This window comes from Mus caroli, chromosome 17 (genome assembly GCF_900094665.2).
Source record: "Mus caroli chromosome 17, CAROLI_EIJ_v1.1, whole genome shotgun sequence".
Classification (NCBI taxonomy): domain Eukaryota; kingdom Metazoa; phylum Chordata; class Mammalia; order Rodentia; family Muridae; genus Mus; species Mus caroli.
This window is the reverse complement of record NC_034586.1, coordinates 61,673,636-61,683,660: the sequence shown is the minus strand read 5'-3', so window position 1 is coordinate 61,683,660 and position 10,025 is coordinate 61,673,636. Positions and strand designations below refer to the sequence as shown.

The following is a 10,025-nucleotide window of genomic DNA, read 5'->3' as shown; positions in this document are numbered from 1 at the left end:
AGTACTTCCAGTTGTGAACATTTATAATAACACAATCTTTCCTTTGTTAGTCGGCACAGGTAATCTTACAGGATGTTTTTAAGGCATTGAATTTAAACTCGCCCCCTTGTGGTTAGTATTGTCAAAACACCCTGGGTATTTGGTGACTGGTATTTGGTTGCTGTGACAGGCTCCAGATTTTCTACAGAAAGAAATTTGCCAATATCAACTTCTTCCAAAGATTTACGGTCTAACAGGGCGTTAGGCATGGAGGACGTGCTGACTGCTGCCAAGGCGTTTGTGCGGCTGCTGGCAGCTACACACAGTACACAAGGAAGTCACGTGGAATCACAGCTGTGTGCTTTTCGGCCTTAAGCCAATGAAGGTTTTTTTTGTTGTTGTTGTTTTCTTTGTTGTTGTTCGTTTGCTTGCTTGTTTGGATTTATTGCTTATAATCTGAGTACACGCGAGGTGCGGGGGATGGGTGGTGGTGGTGGTGGTGGTGGGTGCGGGTAGGGCTGGTGGAATGACAGCTTGTGATTGGCTAAACCCTTGAGACAGTTAAAGGTCAACCCGCTGGCTCCAAGAGCGACTTACACAGCATCCTTAGCAACCAGCTGGAGAGCCAGGCGGGAGCGCTGGGGTGAGTAATTGTGGCTCCTATTGTCAGTGACTTGGGGAACTAGGATTACGGTCCTACCCTTTAGTAACCCAGACCACAAAAGACCCAAATATAAGTTGAACTTAACCCCTCAGAGCCCCAAAAGCCCCGTCTCTAGAAGTTGAAGAGACTTCTAGTCATTGGGAAACTCCAGACCTATTTACCAGGTTTACAGTATCAGGCTGTAAATTAGAGTCCAAATTAGAGTCTGTGCCCTGCAACTTCCGCTAGCTCCTTTGATAGAGGCAGTGTTTTGGGGAGAGTATAAAAGGTGGGGGAGCTCTGATAACTGTTCTAGGGCTTTGCTGATCAGTGTTCATGGTCCCCAGCAACTCATTTCTTCCCCCACCCCATCTTCCGTCTTCTTACCATCTCCCCATTCTCCTTCCTTCTCGTACACGTACACTTTTGGATTTTCAAAGAGAAAATTCCAACATGAAGATTAGTACACGGAAAGGGCAAAGAATAGATGAAAACAAAACAAAACAAAAATCCACAAATAACCTAGAAAATAATGGCAAAGTTATCACTCAGGAAGCATTCCTTGGGGGTAGGGAAGAGTTGGGTAGAAGTCTATAATTAAAGTCCGTCTGATCGATGCTGTCTTCTCTGTTGTCTCTGGTCATATTCTTTAGGGTTGTAGTTTAAACCTGGTGTTCCCTGATGCAAGCTACATGTCCAAAGGCTTGGTTTAATTTTTATATGACCTAGTTCTCAGAAGTCGCCTTTGAAGTCACATATTCTGAAGCTTGTTTTAATTGAAGCTTTAAAAAGCTGTCCAGAGATTAATAATAACTTTCTAGAAAGAAAAACACACAAACTGCCAATCAACCAGGCATTTTGTTGGAGCTATTTCAATACGTGCTATGTCTCAGAAATGTTTTGATTTCTCATGTAAGTCTTCGGCTTCAAGGTAAGTGCTAGATTTTCATTTTGCTGATAACTATTGAACATTCCCCAAAATGTATCATTCATATAATTCCAGGAAGTAGTGTTCTAAAAAGTTGCTCTTGTCAATAAATTTGGAGCAAATTACATACATATTACATTATCTGTCATCCAAGATTCATTATATATGCACATATACAAATAACCCCCTAAATCTTACAGCATGGCAGTCTACACAAATTTGTTCCATACTGCACTTTTGGGAATTACTGTTTTAAATTAACCACACTATTGTTTCCTCCGCTTCCTCCTCTTCCTCTTCCTCTGAGTTCATTTCTTCAAATATTTCTGGTTGATTCAGTTTAAGTCCCCACCCCCTCAAATCTTTTCAAAACAACTTCAGCAAGTTAATGAATTATTCTACCCCCACTACTTTGTATTACATTTCAGCAGTAACATAAACAATTTGCTAACTGTTTAGGACTGTTGGTTTCCTGCAGTAACCCAGCAGGTGCTTTGTTGAAACCATGATTCTAACATCATGGTATCTAGCATCTTGCACAGGCTCTATAATAACTATTTGAATAACTAAAATTAATCATTAATTTTCCCCTTTATAATGCCTGTCTTGTAGAAGACCAGATGCTTTTAACAGCAAACCGTGGCCATTTGGTGATGGGAGATGTTTTTTGTGTAGAATAGGTGTGAGTGGAGAGCTGATGGCTTTGGGTAGACCAGGGGACAGGGATCTGTGGATAGCTCAGATTGCTCATTTGTGATTTTTAAATAGAAATCCCAGATTAAGAGCAGTGTTTGAGGTCTGAGAGGGGGAAAGCAACACGTATGGTTTTCTAAGTATCTGTCTACAAGTTAGGAGTCTGAAAACACTCTGAAAAATAAATCTAGATTTCAAGAGAAGTCAGACTGGAGGTAGAGGCCTGGGATGGGGGCGTGTCATTAGTCTGTTAGACCCTTGACGGCATAAGATTAGATTGTGCCAACTCCAGAGAGAGAAGAGGGTGGAGAAAAATGTACTTTGGCCACAAGGATGATAAGAATATGTAAATTTGATATATGTGGATGCATTTCATAAGCTATGAGGTGCCATGTAGGACTCATGATCATTAATCCTAGATTTCCTGAAGAAATACATTGAATTTGACTTTCAGGAATCAAGGACAGGTTAAGGTTGTGTTTGATGAAACACACCCCTCAGCCTTTAACCCCAATAGGGATTTGTCCTTTCAATAACAACACGAAGGTCGGTGTGCGAGAGCTTAGCTGTAGCTTCCCGGTGATGTAAGTGCTGCACACTTCTGTTGATCAATTTCCTATGCACTTTCCATCTTTATGGCCGCTTCTTGGCAGGAAGATAACTTCTTGGCCACTCTTCTGTCACCCAGCAAGGAAGAAGAAATAGAAAGAAAGAAGGCTCCATGGATCCACCGGAAAGGCAGGCTTTCCCAAAATTACCTATTCAGATTTAGAAATATATGTGTATATGTATGCATGTATGTAACATATGTATGTGTACACAGATGTATGGAACATTTAATGAAAAAGGAAGCCATGAATCTTGAAGTGAGCGAGGAGGGGGAATCTGGGAAGGTTTGGAAAGGGGAAATGACGTAATTACACTATAACCTCAAAGAGTAAAAGAAATAATTTACAAAAAGACATAGGTAGTGCTTTTAGTTGCAAAAGAAAATTCACAAGTCTTGCCAAGAGCACAGAGCCAAGGGCCTTTCCTCAGTGTACAGTACACTGAGGACCTAACAAAACAAAGGCAGAGGGAGATTCCAGAGGGCAGCGGTGCAGGCACAGTAGGGGAGAGATTTACCCAGGGCAAGAGCTGTGCAGAAAGAAGTAGTGGTTTATTTGAGGCTAAAACATGGATTAGAAACAGAAAACTATTGGCCAAAATCTCTTGAACATAAATGGAGAAATCCTAAACAAAATGTCATTAAAATTATCGACAAAATGAAACCATCAATGTACAAGCAGAATTAATTTTGGGTCTGATATTTCTTCATTTGTTGACTTATTCACACACACACACACACACACACACACCAAACAACAACAACAAAAATCCAAAACCCAACCCAAAGCTGTAAAGAGCTCCATGGATTCTGTGCAGTGTGGGCAGCCAGCCTCTGCAAGGTGAAGATGCCCAAGTGCCATGGAGGAGATCCCCCAGGGATGGAGCCTGCCAACACCACCCAGTGCTACCTTCCCAGTGAACCACTTTGGTAGCAGACCTACTCAAACCTGTGTGGTCTGAAACCCATCACCAACATCCAGTAGAAGTTGCGGCTGTAGTTTGACTCCAATGTCACGGGAAACCCAGCTCGGTTCCGCCTCCTCAAGCTGCTAAAAAACTCCTAGCCCAGAGCAGCCATGTCAGTCACACATGACCATCCTTGTTTCAGCCTCCCACATTTTGGAATAATTTGTTACACAGATTAAATAAGTAACAATAATAATGTTAATAAAATTATAATATTAAAATATATTAATTCTATATTTTATAATTATAATATAATTATTACAGTATAACATTTATTATGATATATTTATAATTATTTTATAACATTTATAACCATTATATTATAATATTATATTTATAACTATTATATAATTATAATAAAATTAAAATATATTAATCGTATAATGAAAATAATATAGTCTTTCTGTGGGTTTAAGTATTTTTTTCTAAAGGATTTATGGGTGTTCAGACAAAGGTTTTATTTCACAAGGTCTTGCGTTTCTGCTACATTGCTTCCCTTATTCCCGTTCTCAGTCCCACCCCACCTTACCACAGTCCTTTGGAACATCTCCCTCACCTATCCGCTGGTCTAGGAGTGGTAGTTGCCCTTCCAGTTGCTTTTCCTAAGACGTCCTGGAGAAATTCTAATAAATAAAGTGATCTTTATTTTCTTGTGTTTCAGTATTTCTCATTTGGAACTTCAGTACATCACACAAGTTAAAAGGAACCCACATTATTCCAACAGCAAACTCTATTCTCCTTTTGTTCCTGACATTTACAGAGGCATACACTGACACATATACACACATACACCAACACACAGAGACACAGAGACACACTGATACACATACACAAATTCACAGACATATCCCAACACGCCCCCAACTTGCACACACTCAAGCATGCAAATACACACGCTACAGAAAGTCACAAAATAAAAACCTACTCGGTAGCATGGTTTGAAATTTAATTCAGAATTCCCCAAGGTAGGCGATCTGGGTAGCGCGTGCTGTTGTCTTCTTGATAATGTCATTTCTCTTCATGAAGCACTCTCAGAGTCTGGGAATATACCTATCAGCTCTGGACACAGAACCAACCATTCTGCACAATGGTGGATCTTGTGACAGACAGGCATCTCAATGCAGTGGCAGATGAGCCCAGCAGGTGGTGCTAGCCTTGGAAGCTAGAGCTATTTTTACAAAGGCATTGTTCTGCAGCAGCTAAACTCCCCAGGAACACAAGCTGGGACATCAGATTGGTTATTGCTGGCTGGCACACCATATATTTATATTGAGCACAGGAGACCACCCCATGGAACTCTTTATTATTCTTACCTTGAGGAGGGTATCCATTCCATTAGTGTCTGTCTTCTTTATGGTGGCTTGGGGGAAAATGTCTTGTAACTTTACCAGGAGTGACTACTTCTCCTACAACCCATTAGATTTTAAGTTCTAAACACAGTAAATTGTGGCTCTGAGCATTATTTTTAAGACAGACTTGTAGCATACCCCTGGCAAATGAATAAATATGATTTTATAACACAAACATATCCACCTCACCTCTACCTTATTTTCTTATTCCGTTTTACTCTTTTATCTAGATTTGGCCCATTTAAAATCTGATCTGCTCCTGCATCTAGTCATTCCCGGAACTCATCTGGAAAACGTTTATAAATGATGAGGTGTCAGTAATTGTGCACACATTCTCATAGAGTGTTGGGCTGTTAGTGGAAGGTCTAACCCAGCACACGGCACTGAGCTGGGGTTGTATTCCAGGAACTGACTCACCTGCCTGCTGTGATCTGGAAGAAATAAATGTAACTGAAAGAAAGCTGGAAATGTTAACTTGGAAAAACCAGTGAATGTTTCAAAGCAAGGCCCGTTAATCTTAAGGGCAGGCACCAATGTAAATATAAAACTGAACTTTCATAGAAAGATTACACGAGCCTGCCCCATTCTTCATCTTCCCCTTAGTCAGGGTTTCTATTCCTGCACAAACATCATGAGCAAGAAGCAAGTTGGGGAGGAAAGGGTTTATTCGGCTTACACTGCAACTTACATGTTGCTGTTCATCACCAAAGGAAGTCAGGACTGGAACTCAAGCAGGTCAGGAAGCAGGAGCTGATGCAGAGGCCACGGAGGGATGTTATTTACTGACTTGCTTCCCCTGGCTTGCTCAGCTTGCTTACTTATAGAACCCAGGACTACCAGCCCAGAGATGGTCCCACCCACAAGGGGCCTTTCCCCCTTGATCACTAATTGAGAAAATGCCTTACAGTTGTATCTCATGGAGGCATTTCCTCAAGGAAGGCTCCTTTCTCTGTGATAACTCCAGCTTGTGTCAAGTTGACACACAAAACCAGCCAGTACATCCCCTAAGCTGAACTTGAGTGAGCTTCTCTGGATGTCGGCCTGGCTAAGAAAATGACAATCTGTTTTCCTGGAGTTTCTTCCAGGGCACACCCAGTGCCCACTGACGTGGCTCCCCACAGAGAGGAGACTCAGCACCCATCCAGCAAAGACCACTGAGCCCTGACACCCATCGCAGCAGTTCATCCTGGATGTTTACAGTGAGACGTAAGTCAGGAAGGCTGGAGGCCACCTGCACCTCAGTTGTTACAGTAATGTCTTGGGAACATTCCCTGGGGAGAAAAGCAGCTATGTGAAGATACGGGGCATTGTCATTAAAGGAACTAACTTTATCAAATGGTATTAGCATGAGATTAAATAATAATAATAATAATAATAATAATAATAATAATAATAATAATAATACAATCCAATGGTGACAAATACTGGTATGGAGGTAGGGAGAGGGGACATTTAGTCACTGTTGATGGCAGTGAAAACTGATGCCTCCATATAGATCAGTGTGGTGGTTCCTTTAAAAGCTAAGAATAGATCTACCATATGACCCAGCTATACCACGTGTGCTGGCTGGCTAGCTAGTCTTATGTCAACTTGACACCCGAACTAGAGTTATCCTTAAGGAAGAAACTTGAATTGAGAAAATGCCTCTATAAGATCAAGATAGAGGAGGGTCCAGCCCATTGTGGGTGGGACCATCTCTGGCTTGGTGGTTTTGGGTTCTATAAGAAAGCTGGCTGAAAAAACTATTCTCAACAATAAAAGAACTTCTGGTGGAATCACCATCCCTGACCTCAAGCTGTACTACAGAGCAATTGTGATAAAAACTACATGGTACTGGTACAGCGACAGACAAATCAATAGAATAGAACTGAAGACCTAGAAATGAACCCACACACCTATGGTCACTTGATCTTTGACAAGGGAGATAAAACCATCTAGTGGGAAAAAGACAGCATTTTCAAAAATGGTGCTGGCAGGCACAGCTGGCGGTTATCATGTAGAAGAATGCGAATTGATCCATTCTTTCTTTCTTTATTTTTTTTAATGGTTTTTTCGAGACAGGGTTTCTCTGTATAGTCTTGGCTGTCCTGGAATTCACTCTGTAGACCAGGCTGGCCTTGAACTCAGAAATCCACCTGCCTCTGCCTCCTGAGTGCTGGGATTAAAGGTGTGCACCACCACACCTGGCCCGAATTGATCTATTCTCATCTCCTTGTACAAAGCTCAAGTTTAAGTGGATCAAGGAACTACACATAAAACCAGAGACTCTGAAACTTAAAGAAGAGAAAGTGGGGAAAAGCTTCGAAGATGTGGGCACAGGAGAAAAATTCCTGAACAGAACAGCAATGGCTTGTGCTGTAAGAGCGAGAATTGACAAATGGGACCTCATAAAATTGCAAAGCTTCTGTAAGGCAAAAGACACTGTCAATAAGACCAAAAGGCCACCAACAGTTTGGGAAAGGATCTTTACCAATCCTAAATCTGATGGGGAATAATATCCAATATATACAAAGAGCTCAAGAAGCTGGACTCCAGAAAACCAAATAACCCTACTAAAAATGGGGTACAGAGCTAAACAAAGAATTCTCAACTGAGGAATACCGAATGGCTGAGAAGCACCTGAAAAAATGTTCAACATCCTTAATCATCAGGGAAATGCAAATCAAAACAACCCTGAGATTCCACCTCACACCAGTCAGAATGGCTAAGATCAAAAANTCAGGTGACAGCAGATGCTGGNGAGGATGTGGAGAAAGAGGAACACTCCTCCATTGCTGGTGAGATTGCAAGCTGGTACAACCACTCTGGAAATCAGTCTGGCAGTTCCTCAGAAAATTGGACATAGTACTACCAGAAGATCCAGCAATACCTCTCCTGGGCATATATCCAGAAGATGTTTCAACTGGTAATAAGGACACATGCTCCATTGTGTTCATAGCAGCCTTATTTATAATAGCCAGAAGCTGGAAAGAACCTAAATGTCTCTCAACAGAGGAATGGATACAGAAAATGTGGTACATTTATACAATAGAGTGCTACTCAGCTATTAAAAACAATGAATTTATGAAATTCTTAGGCAATTGAATGTATCTGGAGTGAGATAACCCAATCACAAAAGAACACACATGATATGCACTCACTGATAAGGGGATATTAGCCCAGAAACTTAGAATACCCAAGATACAATTTGCAAAACATGAAACTCAAGAAGAAGGAAGGCCAAAATGTGGACACTTCGTTCCTTCTTAGAATGGGGAATAAAATACCCATGGAGGGAGTTACAGAGACAAAGTTCAGAGCAGAACCTGAAGGAATGACCATCCAGAGACTGCCCCACTTGGGGGATCCACCCCATAAACAACCACCAAACCCAGACACTAGGCAGATGCCAACAAGAGCCTGCTGATAGGAGCCTGATATAGCTGTCTACTCTGAGGCTCTGCCAGTGCCTGGCAAATACAGAAGTGGATGCTCACACATATCCATTGGATGGAGCACAAGGTCCTCAATGAAGGAGCCAGAGAAATACCCACGGAGTTGAAGGGGACTGAAGCCTCATAGAAGGAACATCAATATGAACTAACCAGTACTCTTAGAGCTCCTTGGAACTATACCACCAATCAAAGAAAACACATGGTGTAACTTGTGGCTCTAGCTATATTTGTAGCAGAGGATGGCCTAGACAGTCATCAATGGGAGGAGAGGCCCTTGGTCCTGTGAAGGCTCTATGGCCCAGTATAGGGGAATGCCAGGACCAGGAATGGGAGTGGGTGGGTTTGGGAGCAGGGGAAGGGTGGAGGGGACAGGGGATTTTTGGAGGAGAAACTAGGAAAGGGGATAACATTTGAAAAGAAAATATCTAATAAAAAAGAAAAGAAAAGAAAAAGAAAGAAAGAAAGGAAGGAAGGAAGAGAGAGAGAGAGAGAGAGAGAGAGAGAGAGAAAGCAAGCAAGCAAGCAAGCAAGCAAGCTAGCTGGCTGAGCAAAGCCATGCAAGGCAAGACAGTAAGCAGCACCCCTCTATGGTCTCAGCATCAGCTCCTGATTCTAGGATCCTGCCCTATTTGATTTCCTGTTCTGACTTCCTTTGATGATGAACAGCAGTATGGGAGTGTAGGCTAAATAACCATTTGCTCCCCTTGCTTTTTTGGTCATGGTGTTCTGTTGCAGCAATAGAAACACTAACTAAGACACCACTCTTTGGACATACACCAAAAGGACTCTATCCTACTTCAGATACACCTGGTGATTTATGCTCATTGTTACTCAATTCACAATAGCCCAGAAATGGAAACATCTTAGATGTCTACTAGTCGATCCACACTGGTCAGTCTTAAACAGTTCCTTTAATACAGCAGCTCCAGTCATTTAGTTCACTGAGATCGGTAGGAAACCCTTCTTGGGTCAGAACAAATGTCAAAAACCGGCCTCAAAGCAACTTGTATCCAAGTTAAACTGGGTCATTGTCCTAGTCAGCTTCAACTGTCAACTGGGCACAGCCTGAAACGATGTGAGACCAGATTCTCAGTGGATGGATTGTCCCAGTCACATTGTTGAGGGTTGTTTCATTATTAACTGATGTAGGAGGAACCATCACACTGTGGGTGGCACCATCCCTAGGCCAGGTGGTGTTGAGCTACATAATAAAGCTTGCTAAGCAGGAGCCTGGCAGCCAGCAGAGGGAGCAGTGTTTCTTTATGGTTTCTGCTCCAAGCTCCCAACAAGAGTTTCTGGCTTGGCTGCCCTCAGTGATGGACCGCGTGTTCTCCCTCCTTCCCTTCTGGAGTTGCTTTCAGTTACTGTTTTATCCTACCAATAGAAACACCCATCATTTTGCTGAGCAATTTTGTTCTGTAGAA

At 42.0% G+C, this 10,025-nt stretch overlaps 1 protein-coding gene across 1 annotated transcript in view; it reads left to right on the top strand.

Annotated features, from left to right (window-relative positions):
- The first annotated feature begins 551 nt into the window (after nucleotides 1-551).
- Tmem232 (transmembrane protein 232) overlaps nucleotides 552-10,025 on the top strand; it is a 239,165-nt gene continuing 229,691 nt past the window's right edge. The window contains exon 1 of the mRNA XM_021149603.1: nucleotides 552-622. The gene's annotated coding sequence lies outside the window, so the exon portion shown is untranslated. The remainder of the gene's footprint in view (nucleotides 623-10,025) is intronic.